The sequence below is a fragment of the Felis catus genome, chromosome C1 (assembly GCF_018350175.1).
Source record: "Felis catus isolate Fca126 chromosome C1, F.catus_Fca126_mat1.0, whole genome shotgun sequence".
In the NCBI taxonomy this organism is placed as follows: Eukaryota; Metazoa; Chordata; class Mammalia; order Carnivora; family Felidae; genus Felis; species Felis catus.
The window spans coordinates 127,945,462-127,964,487 of NC_058375.1; the positions used below are offsets into that span (position 1 = coordinate 127,945,462).

Sequence of the window (19,026 nt, forward strand, 5' to 3'; positions counted from 1 at the left end):
TTAAATCAGTGGTGTTGGGAAAACTGAACAGCCACATGCAAAAGAATGAAATTGGACCACTATCTTATACCATATACAAAAATTAATTCAAAATGGATAAAACCTGAAACCATAAAATACCTAGAAGAAAACATAAACGGTAAGCTCCTTGACATGTCTTAGTGAACTTTTCTTGGATCTTACTCTAAGACAAGGGCAAAATAAATAAATGGGACTACGTCAAACCTAAAAGCTTTTCTTTTCTTTTTTTTTTTTAAGCACAGTGATGGAAACCATCAACAAAATGAAAATACAAAGGAGTAGATATTTGCAAATTATATATTCAATAAAGGGTCAATATCCAAAATATCCAAATATGCAAAGAACCCATACAACTCAATAATAAAAAAATCTGATTAAAAAGTGGACAGAAGACATAAATAGACATTTCTCCCAAGAAGACATACAGATGGTCAACAGGCACCAAAAAAAATGCTCAGCATCACTAGTCATCAGAAAAATAAATATCAAAACCACAATGAAATATCACCTCACACCATTTAGAATGGCTAGTATCAAAAAGACAAGAAACAACAAGTGTTGGTGAGGATGTGGAAAAAAGGGAACCCTCATGCACTGTTGGTGGGAATGTAAATTAATGTAAACATTATAGAAAACAGTATGGAATTTCCTCAAAAAATTAAAAATGGAACTATATGAACTAGCAGTTCCACTTTTGGGTATCTATTTGAGGGAAATAAAAAACTAATTCAGAAAGATATATGCACCCATATGTTCACTGAAGTGTTATTTACAATAGCCAAAAATATGAAAACAACCTTATTGTACATCGATAGATGAATGGATAAAGAAGTTGTGTGTGTGTGTGTGTGTATAAGTGTATATATATATATATATAAATGTATATATATATATATATATATATACACATTTATATATATATATATATATATATATATATATATATATATATATATATATATATATATGTCTTCCTACAAAGAAGAGTTTCCCTACTCAGGACGTGGCCCTGAAGGACACACACGCACACAGGAATACTACTGAACCATGTAAAAGAGTGAAATCTTGCCATTTGTGACAATATGGTTGGACCTTGAGGTTATTACACTAAGTGAAATACGTCAGACCAAGAAAAAAAAAAAATCACATGATTTCATTTATAAGTGGAATCTAAAAAGCTAAGTAAATACATAAAACCTAGACTCACAGATAAAAACAAAAGATTATTAGCTGCTATAGGGGAGAGGGGAACAAAATGGGTGAAAGGGATCAATAGTTGCAAACTTTCCATTATAAAATAAATATGTTATGGAGATGTAGAGAACAGCATGGCAAATATAGTCAGTAATATCGTATTAGTTTTGTATGTTGACAAATGGTAACTAGACATACCATGATCAGTTCACCATATGTACAAATTTCAAACCACTATGTGGTACACATGAAACCAATGTAATATGGTATGTTAATTATATTTCAATAAAAAAAATGAAATAAAGGAAAAATGAGGCCCATGCCAGAATGTAGTCTGTAAAGTCTATATCCATCAACATTTAAAAACACGTACATAAATGTTTATATTATCTTTATTCATAATAGCTCCAAACTGGAAATGGCCCAAATGTTCTTCAGTGAATGGTGGGCTAAACTATAGTAAATCCCTACCAAAGAATCTACTTACCAATAAAAAAGAACAAATTATCCATTCATTGCAACGTCTTGAAGGAATAGCCAAGGCATGATGTTGAGCAGAAAAAGGCAATCTCAAGAAAGTTTCATATTGTGTAATTCTATTCATGTAACAGTTTGAAGTGACAAAAGTTAGAAATGGAAGACAGGTTTAGTGGTTGTCAGGTGTTAGAAATGGCAGAGGGAGGTGGGTGTGGTCATAAAAGGACAACAGGAAGGATCCTTTGGTGTTGGAACTGTATGTTCTTTACTATGGTATTAAATACATGAACCTGCACAGGCCAATTGTATAGAACTTAATAGACACAAAAATCAGTACAAGTAAAACTGAGAAATCTGAGTAAGACTGGTGGATTGTATGAATGCCAATATCCTGGTTGCTGTAATATAGTTTTGTAAAATGTTACTGTTGGGAGGAAACTTGGAAAAAGTATAAAAGTGTCTCTCTCTATGATTTCTTACAACTACATGTGAATCTACAATGATCTCAAATAAAATTTTATTTAATTAATAAAATAGAGCCTGGATCTCACCTTTAACATCTCATCTTTGCTATCCTCACTCATCAGGAGTAGGTCTTTGTTAAAAGTCACCTTTCTTCTTCTTTCCCCCACAGTTTCTCTGGGGAGGAGGTCTTGACTGCAATTCTTGGGTGAGAGTTTTGGACAAGGAAAACCCAGAAAGCTGAGACATGGAGTGTCTTGGGGGGTAAGTGAGACACAGTCTCTACTTACTCCAGAGTCACAGCCTGTGGCTGCAGTAAATCAAGAACAAAAGCAAGTCTCCAAAGGCACACCTTTGCTCCCCACTAAAAAATTTGTATGTTACACCCATAGCGTGGTAGATAGATTCTCTTGTCTTGTGGCATCATCTCACCATGTGGTTCTGAGGTTAGTGGCATAGTTAGATCAAGAAATCAAACCAGTGGCACTCTGTCCTGTTCATCTCTGTACCTCCTAGCACAGGGGTGTCCAATAAGCATTTGTTGAAGGAATGAATGAATGAATGAGTGAGTGAATGAATGAATTCTGAGCCTGACTTTATTACTGTTCACTTCCGCTTGGGTGAGGGGGGGATCAGAAGAAGTGGCTCTCTAAGAGAAATGTTACATGGTTTTTCTTGTTGAGATTGATTTCTCAAGACTGGAATCAGTGTCGTTATAATACTGTTTTATTTTCTTCCCACTGATTTGCATTGTAGGAATTTATTCTGGTTGAGCAATTTTATACAAAAGTTAGGAGTATTGGGCTACAGGCTTGATGAAGAAAGTGAATTTAGCCTTTTGGATCATGGCAAGTTGTCCTCTCTGGATTTTTAATATTAGGAAAAGCATCATTTAACAAAACTGGATTTAAGGATTGGGATAGGAACCCATGCTTAGCTGGCAGCCTAACCATTCCCTTCAGGTTCCTGTTGCCCCCTGCTACTTCTGAGCTCTCTTCCCAGGAAATGGATTCATCCAAGATGTTTTGCAAATTCTCTCTGATGGATGGATTGAAGCTACAACTTATTTTCTAAGCATCTCTGTAAAGCCAGCTCTGCTTGGAACAGATAATTTCTTCACAGTTTCAAGAGTCTCACTTCATGAGTTTTTGAATAAATGGCTTCACTGAGTGAAAAATATCAGCAGAAGTGTCAAGTGGCCTACTGTAGAGGTGAAGGAAGGTTGAGTTTGGGGCTGCAAAGGGTGCATGCTCCAAACAGAAGTCACTGGCCCAATTAGCCTAGTATCTAATCAGTGATCAACCAGCCTATGCAAGTGGTTGTACTTAGTGTGTTTTTGGCCTCAGCAGGAGCGTAGGCCTATGGAGCTTCTTATCCTGATGACCAATAGACTGATGGTTGTGTGGGATGTCTGATTGGTCTTGGGGCACCAAGCTCTAGCTTAAATGATGCCCTGTGGGGGGAATATACTTGTTGGCTTCTGCATTTATATAGACGTAGCACTTAATAGAGCATACTCTTGATGCTACTGTGGGATGGTGACAGTGGCAGAGCCAACAGGTAAAGTGTTAGGAACCAAAGTACTAGATACCCACAGTGAGCAATTGCTTGACTGTGGAGCCCATTGAGGTTGGGGGAAGGACAGGGGGCTGCCTTGAATTGTAGATCCCTAAGGAAACATGATCTACTGAATCAGCACTGTGCCTCACATATTCATGTATAAGTCATGTAAACCTGCTGTCTACAATAATCAGCATAGGAATTTGACACTTTTGAAGTCTTTTTTTGGAAATGTGAAAGGGTAGAGGGAAGAGGGGGAAGCAAATCCGCCAAAAAATAAAATTTTGCTCTTTGTTCTCTGTGAACTCCCACAGACTTTCCCTGACACTTAGCCTAGAAAGATTCTTCCTCTTTCTTGATTAACTCTATTGTATACTCTCTGGCTTCTTTGGGCTGAATTATGTGTCAACACCCACCCTCTGCATATGTGCTCTTGCTAATTACTGGGGATCTGTACTGCAGAGGAGACTATAGTGCTGGACCAGCAACTTAGAATCTTTCCTCCCTGGAGCAGGGCATGATTTAGAATGTAAGACAGAAGGGGGAAAGATTGCAACTTATATACTTTATAAAGTGTTTTATTTTATTCCTATGACATGATTTTGCTAAGTCTCAAGGTTGTTTAGAGTACTGCTATGACCAAAATAATAGAAATATGTCTAGAAGGTCACTGGATTCATAGAAGATTTTCATCATTTAAATTTTCCTAATCAGTAGGTATAAAAAGTACGACTATAATCAAGTAAGGGAGCTGTGAAATGTTTAGATATTCTTGTTCTCGAAAGAGGTAGAGGAATCTGTAGGTTGAAAAATGCCACTTTTCAACTGTCTCAAGTGTTTTTGTGCTTTTAAAAAATGTTTTGAAATTTCTTTTTTTGTGATTTAGCTTAACCAATAGAAGGGTAAATGGTTTCACTCTGCAGTATACTTGTGATTGAAATAAAATCCCTAATGGAATAGTGGCTCTAAGCAGTGATTATCAGTAGTTACCACAAACACTAGGTGAAAGGTCATGGGGAGATTTTTTTAGTGGGTGGATCAGGTTGACCTCTCCTGAACTCATTGATTATCACAAAAAGTGAAAAAACCCCAGACAGTCTATGCCTCCTGATGTGGTACAGTAAGAAATCACAGCATTATCTATGGCGTGCTGTTGCTAAAAATATTGAACCCAGGGGTCTCTAGATCCAATTACCAGTTTATAGAAAATGCAGCAGAAAGGGAAGTGTGTTGGATGAATCCACAATGATGATAACTAATTTTCTTCAACAAATGTATGGAGAAGAAAGGGAGAAAAAACTGTTTTGGATTAAAGGAGACTTAAGACACTAATAAATGCTGTTTGTGGGCTTTGGCTCCTGATTTAAATAAATTTACTATAAAAATACAGTTTTGAACCCAGGGAAAAATAAGACAGGTTATTAGGTGAGAATAAGAAATTCTTGTTAATTTTCTTTGGTGAGATAATGGCAGTGTTGGTGATATTAAAAAGAAAAATGTGTCAATCACTTTGAGATATGTGCTGAAGTATTTATGGATGAAGTGGTAGTAGCTGGGATTGGCTTTGAACTACAATAATAAATAAGGCAGGGAGCAGAGCTAAATGCAAAATGGCAGAATTGTTGGAAATTATTGAAGCTGGGCATTGGTACATGGGATTCGTATTTTATTCTACTTTGTAGATTTGAAAATGTCCATAATCAGTGGTTAAACTATAACTGAAACACATTCTAGTTTTGTTTGTTTGTTTGTTTGAAGGGCTTAGGGAAATGCAGCTGAAGACATAAATAATGGAATAGGCCATGCCTCTCATTGATATTTCCACTTTTCTTTCTTTCTTACAGATGTATTTTGTGCATGTCTGTGGAATTAGGAAGTGGGAGTACTGTTGTGCTAGGCTTGGGCTCTCTTACTTGAGGAGAAGAAGGATTCAGAGGAGGTGGTAAGTGCTAGTCAGATGGGGGAAATATGGGGGGCAGTGCTAATTTAACTGTCTGAGGGGTTGTTGAGTGCTATATTCTGGGTATTTGTGTCCCCCCAAAATTCATATGTTGAATCCTAATGCCCAATGTGATGACGTTACAGTGTGGGACCTCTGGGAGGTGATTAGGTGATGATGGTGGAGACCTTACAAATGTGATTAATACTCTTGGGGCACCTGGGTGGCTTAGTCGGTTAACCATTTGATTTTGGCTTAGGTCATGATCTCACGGTTCATGAATTTGAGCCCAACATTGGGCTTTGTGCTGACAGCTTGGAGCCTGGAGCCTGCTTCGGGTTCTGTGTCTCCCTCTCTCTGCTCCTCCCCACTCACTCTCTGTCTCTTTCTCTCTCTCAAAAATAAACAGGGGCGCCTAGGTGGCGCAGTCGGTTAAGCGTCCGGCTTCAGCCAGGTCACGATCTCGCGGTCCGTGAGTTCGAGCCCCGCGTCAGGCTCTGGGCTGATGGCTCAGAGCCTGGAGCCTGTTTCCGATTCTGTGTCTCCCTCTCTCTCTGCCCCTCCCCCGTTCATGCTCTTTCTCTCTCTGTCCCCAAAATAAGTAAACGTTGAAAAAAAAATTAAAAAAAATAAATAAACATAAAAAAATGTGATTAACACTCTTAATAAGAGAGACCCCCAAGTCTCTCCTGAGCCCCTTTAACCATATGAATATACAATGAGAAGTCTGTGACCCAGAAGAGAACCCTCACTTGACCATGCTCGGTAGTCTTATCTCAGATTTTCAGCCTCCAGAACTGTGAGAAATAAATATTTGATCTTATAAGCTACTCAGTCTGTGGTATTTTGTTATAGCAGCTAGTACAGACCAATATATTGGGCCATGTTTCTTTTTTTTTTTTTTTCTTCTGTTAAGTTTATTTATTTATTTTGAGGAAGAGGGAGAGAGAGAATCCCAAGCAGGCTCCACACCATCAGCACAGAGCCCTATGCCAGTCTTGAACCCATAAACTGAGAGATCATGACCTGAGCCAAAATCAAGAGTCAGATGCTTAACAGACTGAGCCACCCAGGTGCCCTGGGCCATGTTTTTTCTAGCATGTTTCCCTTTTCTGCTAAACTTGAGGCCTGAGACTATGTCTCACCTATTGAGCTATCATCAGTGCTTGCCTGAATGTCTGGGAAAAAGTTGGACACTTCATAAATGTTGACTTGATGAATAATTACATTTCAATTAGTTGGCACCAACTTTTTGTACGAGTGACCTAGTGAGGGCTTTAACAAATAACCAATGCAGCAAGTATGTTAACCTAAACAAATCCTTAGTCTTGAAGAGAAAATAGCCACTATTAGGTGTCAGGAACATTATGCCAAATAAATATAAATCATCTTCATTATAGTTAGGCACTGGGCTAATTTGGAGATGGAGTCACGGTACTTGCTTTTCAGCCTCATGAATTCTTATTATCATCTCGCTGGTTATAACAAACAAGTATAATGCTGAAAATACTAGTTTCTTAGGGACAGTATTACAGGTGTGGAGTCACAAGATTACTTGCAAATGAGGAGACAAAGGGGCTTCAATGAAATTATTTCCTATCAAGTGTAGTAAACATGTACAATATGTTATTATTAAGGACCTTTTAGGCAGGCTACATTAATGAGGTATTGAGACAACTAAATGAGATTTTATGTTAAAAAAATGATGATAAAGTGAGAAAACGATGAATGTAGAGAAAAGAGAAAATGGAAAATGAAGAAAACAAAAAGGAGCAGATATGATGAAAATTGCCCTGCCATTCTGTGGCAAGAGTGAAAGCAAATCTAATGACTTTCTCTGCTTTCAGTTTTAAAAATAAGACACATTTCTCAGATATGAAATGTGGTCCATTATCTGCCAATGGTGTTCTGAGTTGTCTTCAGGCAGCAACTATATGCCATAAAATAAACTTTAAACTATCCACCCCCTCCTTTTTAGCAGTGGCACAAATCTAGCTGTTTGGAAAATTGGTTCTTGATGACAATTTTTCTGCCCTTGCTAGAGAAATTCATTGATGAGTGTGATGTGTGTGTGCATTAGTATATGTATGCTGTGGTTCATAGATTTTATGATAAACATCTTTTTTTACATTTTAACATCTCTGAAAACAAGGTATATATGTCAGGGTATAACTGGCAACATTTTTCGCCCTTTCTTGATGGCTCACAAAGTAATGTCGCCTGTTATAATAAGTCACATCTTAGTTTGTAAATTTGATTTATTTAGAGGAGGGGATAGGGGTGAAGAAAGAGGGAGAGGACAGAAGTGGGAGGAAATTTGATGCTTTGTATAATGGCATAATTCAGAAAAAAATTTCTTTAGTTCTTATTTATATGACTATCTGGGAATAAAAATACCATTTACTTCTATTCTTTGGATGAATCCATGAAAAATTGTTAAACTCTTCCTTCTGAATTCCTCACTTTTTTTTCCTACCCCTTCTTGGCTTCTTATATACTTCAGACTTTGGCTTGGTGCGTGCTGCACCCTTGCAGCTTTCCAAAAGGTGCACATGACTTAGATCAACTGTTGGTTTGAGAAGAATCAGCCAGGACAAGATCTGAAAACAGCACCAGGGCCATACCATAAGGTGGGACATAGAGGCTCCTTAATATCTGAGAGAATTTCACTTCTGCTAAGTCCAAACACATCGATGTGTCCCTAAACTGTTCTCCTCTTTCTCATTCTGGGATTTCTGGGAGCAACCTCATACTGGATGCCAAGCAACTGTGAGCTTCAGCTCAGCAATTATGAAATAAAGGAGACTTGGTTCTCTCCCACTGAGAGGAATGCTTTTCACCCTTCAGAGAAATTCCTTTTCCTTTCTTATTTTTTTAAAGTTTATTTATTTGAGAGAAGGAGAGAGAGAGAGAGAGAGAGAGAGAGAGAGAGAGAGAGAGAGAGAGAGAGAGAATATGCAAGCATGCACAAAGGGGGAGGGGCAGAGAGAGAGAGAGGGAGAGAGAGAAAATCCCAAGCAGGCTCTGTGCTCAATGCTGAGTTCAATGTGGGGCTTGATCCCATGATCCTGGGATCATCACCTGAGCCAAAATCAAGAGTTGGATGCTCAACTGACTGAGCCCCCCAGGTGCCCTGCTTTTGTTCCTCTCTGCAGCTGCAGGTCTTTGGGATTCCCACTTAGAGGTGAAGACCTTAACTAATGATGGGCTCAGTTGGCATGCCATCTGTCACACAGAGGAGAGAGTGAAGCTGGAAACCCAGTACCTAGTACTCTCAGGTCAGGAGTCATGAATGTTGTGTTTTCATGCAGGATCAGGAATCTCTCACACTTATTTTGATTTTGTGATACAACTGAACTCATGAATATATGAGAGACTACAGCCCTGGTGGGATCAGGAAGATGATACTGCTGAATGTTATGAGGGAGAGAGCAAAGGTGTCTCTCTGGATATTGGCTGCTGACAATTAGGTGATGAGTTTGGGTAGTAGGTAATAGAGAGAAGGTTGCAGCATGCAGTCACTGGCCGTATCTATCACCCAAACAATGGGTAAAAATCCAGTGGAAAATATTCATCAAGGCTATTGAGTCAAATTAGTGTAGGTAAGGTTTAATAGTTGTGGGAATACACTGATTGCAGACAGTAGAAATTTGGTGATGTTCACTCATGTCCTCTGGAAATGTTCTTTTATGCATCCAGTTTTTTCAGAGCTAATCATTCCTTGCCAGGAAACGAACAAAACGTCGCCTCCCTTTTGGAAATATTTCATCATTGACAGAAACATAATTTCACTTGCCAGCAAGAGAAATGTTGACACTGACAAGAAGATAGTACCTTTTACCTTCAAAACTGTTTTATAGGAAACAATTTAAGCTAAAATAACTTTTTCCTTTTTTCTCAGTTTTATCAGGAATGATTACTCCCTTTGCTGCTCTGCCACATCAGTTCACATCTAATAGTACCCAAGACTGATCTGATTAGTTTCTAATTTAAAATAAAGGTTAACTATCCCCAGGTCAGGCTTTGGAGTTGGGGCATCTATGGGGGCCTTGGTCAAGGTTTAGTGTCTTGGTATGTTAACCTTGTGGCTGTGAGGGGGTGGAGGGGACATGAAAGCTCAATGCTGTGAGGACCCCAATGCTGGGGCTGCCTCTGAGCATCATCACTATGTTGAACAAGGTCCCTGCAGGGAGAAGAGCTGTCCCAGGTCCTAAGCAGGATCTGCATGGGAACAGGGGAGAGGAGTCAGGCAGGAGAGAACCAAGGAGGGTAATAAGGGAATTGGCTACCTGTCTATGTCCCCAACCAGAGGTGGATACCTTGTGCCTTGGGAGTCGCACTGCCTACCTTTAAATCCTGACTCTCCCCCTTACTAGCTCAGTGACCTTTGGTGAGCTACTCTTTCTGAGCCTTCGTTCTCTCATCTGTAAAATGAGGATAATAGTGATTCCTACTTCATTACAGGCTTTGATGATAATGCATGTAAATCATTTAGCTTAGTTCCTGTCATGTAATAAGTGCTCAATAAATGTTGCACTAGCTTTTTATTCCTTCATCAATCATATTATTCTTTCTCATCAGACTGTGAACTCTTCTGGGATGAGAATTCTATTTTATTCATCATTTTGCTCTTGAATCTTCTTTCACCTCACCAGCCTTAGAATGGCCCTAAAGGTGGTCTTGCCTTGTTTCCATGACATCGTCCTCCCTGGTTCTCCTCACACCTCTCACTAGCTGCTCCTTCCCACTTTTCTTAATCCAGATCACTAAACATCAGCTTCTTGTTTGGACTACTCCTCTTTCTTTATTCTTTCCTCTAACTCCAGAATTGGATTCTCCTGAGCTGAAATTCCCTCTTGAGTCCCAGACTCACATAGCTGGATTTTTACTAGACATCTCCACTTAGATGTTTCACAGATCAAATTTCAGAAACCAAGAGTTCAAAACAAAAACTATTGTTCCCCTTCTGTCCTTATCAAATAATCTCAATATGTGGCTTCACCGTCCATCTAATTTGTCCAGCAGAAACCTAGTATCTCATTTTCCATAGTTGGTCTATTGGCAAGCCCTTTTGGCTCAGCCTGCAAAAGATCTCAGAGCCAGCTCCTGCCCTCCACCTCTATGCTGCCAGTCTAATCCAGGCCATCTTTGTTTCTTTTCTGGGATATTGTGGCAGCCTACAAACTGTTCTCCCTATTTCTACCACTGGCCTCTGACAGTCCATTTTCCATGTGCATCAGGTAAATCTTTAAAAAAAAATAATTGGATCATGTCCCTTCTGTGTTTGAAATCCATCATGGCTTCCTATGTACACAGTATAAAACCCTGTGTCCCCAAAGAGCTTATAGATCCCTGCAGGATGGGGCCCTGCCTGATTCTGAAGCATCCTGCATTCCCATTTCCTACACTCAGTATTCTCCAGTCAGATGAGCCTTCTTTAAGTTCTTTCATGCTCTGGGGTCTTTTCCTGGATTTTTCCTGCTGCTTGAAATACCTTTCTCCCAGGCTGCCCCTCCCATTCTTTGGAGCTTATTTGGAATTGTCACCTTCCAATGTGGGCCACCCTTCCTCTAGTGTCCTATGTCCCAGCCTCCTTCATTTTTTTTTCATAGCACATTCCAAAATTTGAAATTTATAATTCTTTTATTTAATTGTTGTGTGTTCCTTTATCTCACCAAGGCATATAGGGGGCTGCATCTAGGTCATTTGCTGAGGTATCCTCAGTGCCTAGCATAGTACCTGGCACATTGTTAGACTCTGTAAATACTTGCTGAATGAATGAGTCCAACAAAGTGTTCAGTCGATATGCATTGAATGAATGAATAAAATGATATGTAAAAGTGATTTTTTTAGGCTCTTTGGCATTGTTACCAAGAGATAAAGTACTGCTTAAGCTCAATGGATACAGCATGGTGTAGGGGATAGATTGGGGACTTTGGTGTAGCTTGAGTTGTGGCTCTGCCTTTTATTAGCTGTGTGACCTTGGAAGTGTTTCTCAACCAGTCTCAGCTTTAATTTTTTCACCTATAAAATGGGGAATTAAACCTCTTTATATCATAAGATGTCATGAGAAGTAAATGAGATAATGTATGTAAATCTCCTGGCATAGAGCTAGCACAAGAGTGGCACTCAGTACCCAGTTATTAATTTTTTTCTTCTACCAGATACAAAACTGTGGAGTTTCAGATATCAGTGAGTTAGTGAGAAGCATATTTTGGAAGGAGAGAGGTCTTCTAGGTGCTGGCTTTTTCCTCTCCTCTCACTTTCTAATTATACTGCATTAGGAATTTCAGATCAGTGCAGGAAGCACACTTTTTCCAGCAGTAGAGGTTGCCAGTCACTGTGGAATTTATAGGCCAGGTAATTGCCTTTGCTTATTTTTCCTCAAAGTAGCAAATTTCAAATTTTAAACTCTCAGATCCTTCTGTTAAGAATATAACTACATTTGGGGGTAAAGCCAGTGCTATTTTCCCCCTAATTTTCTCAACTATGCTTCATAATCCCTGACTTGTATCTCCGTGACCTGAAAAGTCCCCTCAAACAGTTACCTGGAGGCCACTAAGAGCTCCTAACCCCATTTCAATAAGTGGCACTGTCTTATTTGTCCAAAAACCTGCTTTCTGCTCTTCATTATGTTCCCCTGAATAGATGATTGAGCTTTTCCTGGGATCCTCACCACTTCCTCTCACTTGGCTTCTGGACTCTTTAATTTCTCTTTTCTGTGTCGCCATTGTCCCTATACCTACCATCTTTCCTTCTCTTTCTTATTCAATCCCACATTGGTCCCTTATCCCCACTGTCTCTCCATTAAATGCATCATCTTTTTGTTCTCTGGCCTTCTTGAGTAGTACAATTGGTGGAGCAAATGCTTGGGACCCAGTATCACATCCCCAAGTCTGTCCGTGATTTCAGCTACAGCTATGGAGAACAATTTCAAACTCTCCTTGCTTCTCTGCCTCAGGGTCTTCTCCAGTGCCAAGGTAGCCTGGAAGTGCAGGGGAGTCAACACCCCAGCTACAACTCTTAACCAGTGGGGGATTGGAGCAGTGACAGTCTTGGCAACTGATTGGATTTGGCGTTTGAGGGGCACAGAGGAGTGCAGGATGGCTGGCAGGTTGCTGAGGTCAACTCCAGGGATGGTGTTGTCAAGATAGAAGTCATAGGTGAAGTATCATGTGAGGGTTAGTGACCTCAGGGCAGGGATCATTTTTTTTAATCTATCTTTGTATTCCCAAGATTTAGTATAGTATCAGAACCTAAGTGTTCACAAAATGCTCACTGAAAGAGCAAACCCATTTCTTCATGTGCCAGTGCCTTTAGGGAAAGCTGTTACATTGGTATGGCTTTCTGTAGAGAGCCAAGTGCAGCTACCCAGTCACCATAATATTATGCTGGAGGTATTGATAGATTTTTCTCTTTGGATGTTTGTTCCATTGTCACACAAAACATCAGTGTTAGATTCATAAAACTGCTATTTCTTTGTCATTTGTCAAGCCACTTTGGAAGTCATTTGCTTTTGGAGGAATTAATCTTCTAGAATATCAGTATTACATGGTATTTCAGGTAAGCATCCTAAGTGGTTCAGCAAACGTAAATTGTTTAGCATTTATATATCACTTATATTCTCCAGGAGTTCAACATTAGTTAATTCTCATGATACTTAGAGATAAGTGTCATCTCAAGTCATGATTTGTATATGTTTCAAGTTTATAAGTGTTCTCTGCCTGCTTTTTTTGTCACTAGCTATTTCATTTTCCATCACCAAGACTTCCATTTAATTTTGTTTATTGCACTCTTTGTGGAACTGGGAAAATATGGTAACTTTTGTTTGATGTACAACCATTATTTGAATAGCTTTTGGCTCAGAGCTAACCTCAAAGGTCCTGGATCCTGCCTGGACATCTAGGAATTAATCTAATCTGCATCTAGGAGTTAATCCCAAGGAAACAAATGATGATTACTGTATTGCTTATAACAGAGGAACATTGTACACCCCCTGCCATACATGTCCTTCAGTAGGGAGTGGCTGAATGGGTTGTGGTTCATATACATGATGGAATACAACAAGGCCACTAAAATGGTCATGCAGCAGTACATGCATAGACATGAAAAGATATTCCTGAAATAGTGGAGTGAAAAAAAATTGGACAATGCATATACAGTCTAATTCCATTTTTGAATATCTGAGAATATATGCATATTTATATATGTACATGCATCTGTATATTTGTATATATGTGCATCTTCCCATTAACAATGGCTATGTCTGGGAAGTAGGCTAGGACTGCTAACAGAAATCCAACTGGTCCCTTAGCCTTGTTGAGACATTGGGAGACTCCTTGGCATTGGTCCACTTAGGCTTTCTAACTTCACTCATCATCCTTGTGTTAGTGATCCTTTCTTCTTATTTTTTAGAAAACTAGGCTTGCCTGGCTTCTGGCTGGTGCTCTCAGCTGCTGCCTGCTCTATATTCCTGCTTATTTCACGGTGCCCCGACCCCTGGTGTGGGTGCCCCTCATATCACTGGGGTTTGGTTCTTTATTAGTCCATGAGCACTGTGGTTGTTCTTTGCCAAGCCTGGTGCTTTTTGGACTTGACTTCTTTGCCCCTCTCCTGGCTCTCTCTGCTATATGTATGCCCATTTAGTCAGCTTGCTGCTGTGGTTTCTTAGCCACCTGCAGCGAGGCCATGCCATCTGTTTGGCTTTTGCTCATCTCCAATGTGTTCTTTCCATCTCCCATACGATCTCCACCACCCCCATGCCTTTCACTGCCCACCTGGTGGGACCTGTCACTCATTCCTAGAGAATGTCCAGGACAGTGAGGTTGAGTGGCAGTGAGTTCACCTTCCATGTGGGAGGACTGGCTGAGATCCAGACTTTGCTGATGACCCTGTCCTGCCATTCTCTATTTAGCATGACTTGTGCCTGGGATGGATGACATTGTCTTTCCATGGAGAATTGGGCTTAACATGTGCATGGAAAATGGCATCACTGATGGGTAGAACAATGGAAATTAGGGGGAAAAAAGTTCCCGAAACCATAAATGATGTAGTGCTATACTTTGAAAGCATTACCCAAATTCATTGTCTCTTTTCTCAGAGACATTTCTTTTTCCATCATTGGAAAGAAGAGCCAGAACCATAGATATTCTTAGGCAGATGAACCTGAGCTTGAATACTGGTTCTATTATTGATTATATGATAATCTTGGGAAAGTTGATTACCCTTTTTGACTTTCACTTTTCTCACTTGCTAAAAGAAGCTTAGTAATAATAATAATGGTGCTAATAGTTACTTATTGTGTATTTACTAGAAGCCAGCCACTATGCTAAACCCTTTAATTTAACCCACCTAACAGCAGTATGGTAGGTATCATTAGTTTCCCTTTTTATAGATTGGGAAAAGAAAAATTTAAAGATATTATTCAAGTTCAGACAGCATGTAAGGCATGGAGCCTGTATTTGAACTCAGTCAGCCAACTACGAGCCTATATGCCAAGAGTGCCTCTCCTATGAACCGGTGTAGAAGTAACTCATTCAGTGCCAGCACATACTAAGTGCTTAAAAAATGCCCCCTCTTGGGGCCTCCTGAGTTGACATGGGTTCAGGCTTTAGAGTCAGGTGTCCTCCTCTTTATGGGTATCTGAGGACTTTACAACTAAAACCCAAAAGGGGGCCAACTGCAGCTGTCTGTCTCATATCTGAGGCTGTAGACTGTATCTTTCATTCCCTATGTGACAGTGAGCAATGAAATTTCAGTTTATGATCTCCCATTCTCTTTATGGAGCCTCTGTTCCTATGCCTCATCAATCACTGTCACTTTGAATTTTTGCAGTGTCTTACAAAATCAACCTATGTTGACGTTTCCGTTGGTTTAAAGCTCCTGTAGTGAAGATCTCGGGCTATCTTGTCTTCTGAAATAGGCATTGTACCACATAGAATCTCCAATAACAAACCTCAACAATGAAAATGAGGACACTAGCAATTATATCAAGTACCACTATGATTAATGTTACCCCAGGCCTCACCACAGACACCCACTGTTTGGTGCACTAAGTGCTGAGATCAGGGATCTCAAACTCAAATTCCTGCCAGGCCAGGCAGGAGCTTAAATAAGGAAGTGGGTCACATGGATGGCAGTGAACCTAGAGCCTGTGGCCTCACCAGAGAGATGACTGCTACCTCGCTCTGGTCGAATGTTGCCAATGTGGAGTATAGGCTTAGTTCTGTACGATCCTTGCATTTTTTAAGAGAAGTAGTAAATATGGATTTTTATGTGCAGTTTCCAAATGTAAAAATGTTGACAAATAATTTACATTAAAAAAACCCTCATCTGTAGGTTGTATACCATTTGTTTTATATGATCTGATCTAGCCCTTGTAGGTCATGAGCACCATACAATAATAACAGTATAAGCCATGATCATGGGAAAGTGGATATAATCAAAAGTTTATGTATCAAAGGTTTCTAGAGAGGCATTGTAAGGCTTTGTTGTTGTCACTTTAACAGGCCTCTTGGGACTCCAAAGCATTCACTAGTGTGACTGGACTAATTGTTGTGGTTTCCATGTCAGTTCCAGGCTCCCATCCTGGGTTCCTCATTTTTGTTCCTTTTTGGCTGTAACATTCCTTGTGCTCTCTTTTGGCTTGATCTCTCACCAACTAAGCACATTTTTGTTGCTGCACAATGAAGCTCTGCCAGAGGTGGGTTCTCCCCAGGTAGCTTCCACAAGCCCTCAGAACCTTTGCCTGTGCTTCTCCTGCCTAGGAGGCCCCTTCTGCCATCTACTCCACTGAGAATCCTTGAGGTGGAAGTCTATGTGTGAATTCCAGCCACATAACGTGATTTCTGTGTGTCAACACTGGCCAAAGGACACAGAAGACCCTTAACAAAGATCTCACCTAGTGTGTCTGGTCCCCACCAGGGCCTTCATAGTCATCACTAGATGCAGGCTTGTGCCATGGTTACTGTGATCCACATCATGCCCGTAACCAAGGAATTCCCAACAGCTGGTTCAGGATGGAACTGAGAGCATAATGATTCCTGATATGTCTTCGTCCCTCACCTGGGACTGAGATGGACACAGTGGCAACACTGAGCCTATGGTGATGGACTTGGTCAATAGGAGAGGCAAGGTTATATTCTGATAGGAGAGAAGTCCTCGGAGAACTCTGTACGATCAGGGGTGGTGTTCTTTTTTTTTTTTAAATTTTGTTTTCAACGTTTATTTATTTTTGGGACAGAGAGAGACAGAGCATGAACGGGGGAGGGGCAGAGAGAGAGGGAGACACAGAATCGGAAACAGGCTCCAGGCTCTGAGCCATCAGCCCAGAGCCTGACGCGGGGCTCGAACTCACGGACCACGAGATCGTGACCTGGCTGAAGTCGGACGCTTAACCGACTGCGCCACCCAGGCGCCCCCAGGGGTGGTGTTCTTGTTTACTGTTGGGTTGGAATAGGTGGTTAGCATCAATGCTGTGAATAATCAGAGGGTATTTGAAGACTATTTTTATGTCAACATAAAGGTTTGGGTCAGGCCAACTTTAAAATTCTCTGGTTTGTGAGACAGTTGATTACATGATCTTGGCTCATTTTCTGGCAGATGAAACCTATCTATTGAAGTGTTCTGTTTGAAGAGCACTTAAAGCTTCTCAACATTTTCATTATTTTGCATCGAGTCTGGATCTCTTACAAGTATTGACCACCACTGAAGTTAGCAAAGCAAAAACTTGTTAGTTCATATTCATGGAACTCACACTTACTGGGAAAAGATAAAACAACAGATGTATATTGTTTTTAAATCTGAGGGCTTCCAACAAATGATGCCCCTTCTTCCTGGCAGAGCTTTGCTTGTCACTTGAAGCTGCTAACCATGGCCATATGACACAGGGAGCCTTTGCTGGGCTTGGCAGATGCAGTGTCCTATAACTGCATGTGGTTCACCCTCCTGGATGGCTTCCCCATTGATCATGCCTTGACTCTGAGATCCCAGAATGCTGGGAGGGAGAGTATCATGGCCTCGTAGAGCCTTCAGGCTCCGGGTTTGCATTTACCACAACTGATGGTTTTCATTTTGACAAGTTAAATAGTCTTCCTGGTATATTCACCTCATGATTCACCACGAAGCATTAGCACAAGTTTGTGTGGAATGGAAAGTTTACAACATTGATTTGTCGAAATGAGGTAAGAGAAATGCTAGGTCCTCAGATGAGTGGGTGTCTTTAGGGCCAGCCAAATTTCTGATCCTGAGCTCAGGAGGGGAAGGGTACTGAATTATGGTAAGTGGGACCAGAGCTTTAAATTTTTTCCCCAAAGCAATCAATGGTAGCTGAATTTGGGCCCTCACATTCCTGCCATGCAACCACAGTCATTCATTCCTCAAACATTTATTGCGTACCTACTCTGTGCCAGGGACTTTAATAGATGCTGGGGATATAACAATGAATAAGAAACATCATTACTGGTCTCATGGATCTTTCATTCTAGTTTTGGAAAAAAATAAACACATAAGCAAATGATGTCACACAGTGATCCATGTTGTAAAGAACAATAGGCTAATGGCATACAGAAAGATGGTGGGAGGCTGCTTTCTCAGAGCTGGTTGTGTAGGGCACTCCAAGGTGGTGGATTTTAAGCTGAGACCCCAACCATGAGGATGAGGCAGCCATGTGGAGGTCAAGGGAAAGAGCACCTGGAACAGAGGAAGCAGCAAGGACACAGGCTCTGAAAAGACAACATGCTTGCCGTGTTTGAGGGATGAAAAAGGACCCATGCACCTGGAGCCTTGTGGGCAAAGGAGAGAGTGAGAGGAAATGGTGTCAGGACACATTCAGTTCAGGTGGGGCCTTATAGCAAGGTAAAGAATTTAGGTATCATTCTAGTTGCCTCTTTTACCCAGGAGGAAGGAAGGTTCTGGGTTTAGAAAAGCAAGGATAATCATAGGCTTATGGATGGAGCCAGATAAGATGGAAACATTGTTAGTTACAAGTCAAGAGTCCAGACCTAGGCATGTCCACTCCAAAGCATGTGCCTTTCTGACCCCTTCTGCCTCCTTCTCTATCTCATACTGAAGAGAGAGGCTGTTAAAGAGGATGTGGTTCTGGAGCTCACCTACCCCCTCCAACTGTAATCACATAATGCTCTGAGCCTCAGGGTCCTTATTATGCAGAAGCCTCAGGTGAGCTTAAAGGCCTCAGCTGGGCATTACCTGTGAGCAAAAGGTTTTTACAGCCCTCAGGTAATAGGGCTGAGAGAGGATTTCATCACAGTGTCAAAATAATCAAAGTGCATTTTATGAAGAATAGTAGGTGTTACCCATTTTACTTGAGAACAGAAGAAGACAACAAATTTCTTGTAAGTGGAAGTTCTTAACTG

General features: G+C 40.5%; 1 protein-coding gene across 7 annotated transcripts in view; it reads left to right on the forward strand.

Moving 5' to 3' along the window:
• Positions 1 to 19,026, forward strand: part of THSD7B (thrombospondin type 1 domain containing 7B) — a 1,583,202-nt gene that overhangs the window by 483,112 nt on the left and 1,081,064 nt on the right. For 6 of the 7 annotated variants that reach the window (XM_045033714.1, XM_045033716.1, XM_045033715.1 and 3 more), the window contains one exon: positions 5,559 to 5,656. The gene's annotated coding sequence lies outside the window, so the exon portion shown is untranslated. Of the gene's footprint in view, positions 1 to 2,326; positions 2,419 to 5,558; positions 5,657 to 19,026 lie in introns of all 7 variants that reach the window. The other variant, XM_045033719.1, reaches the window with a different exon arrangement.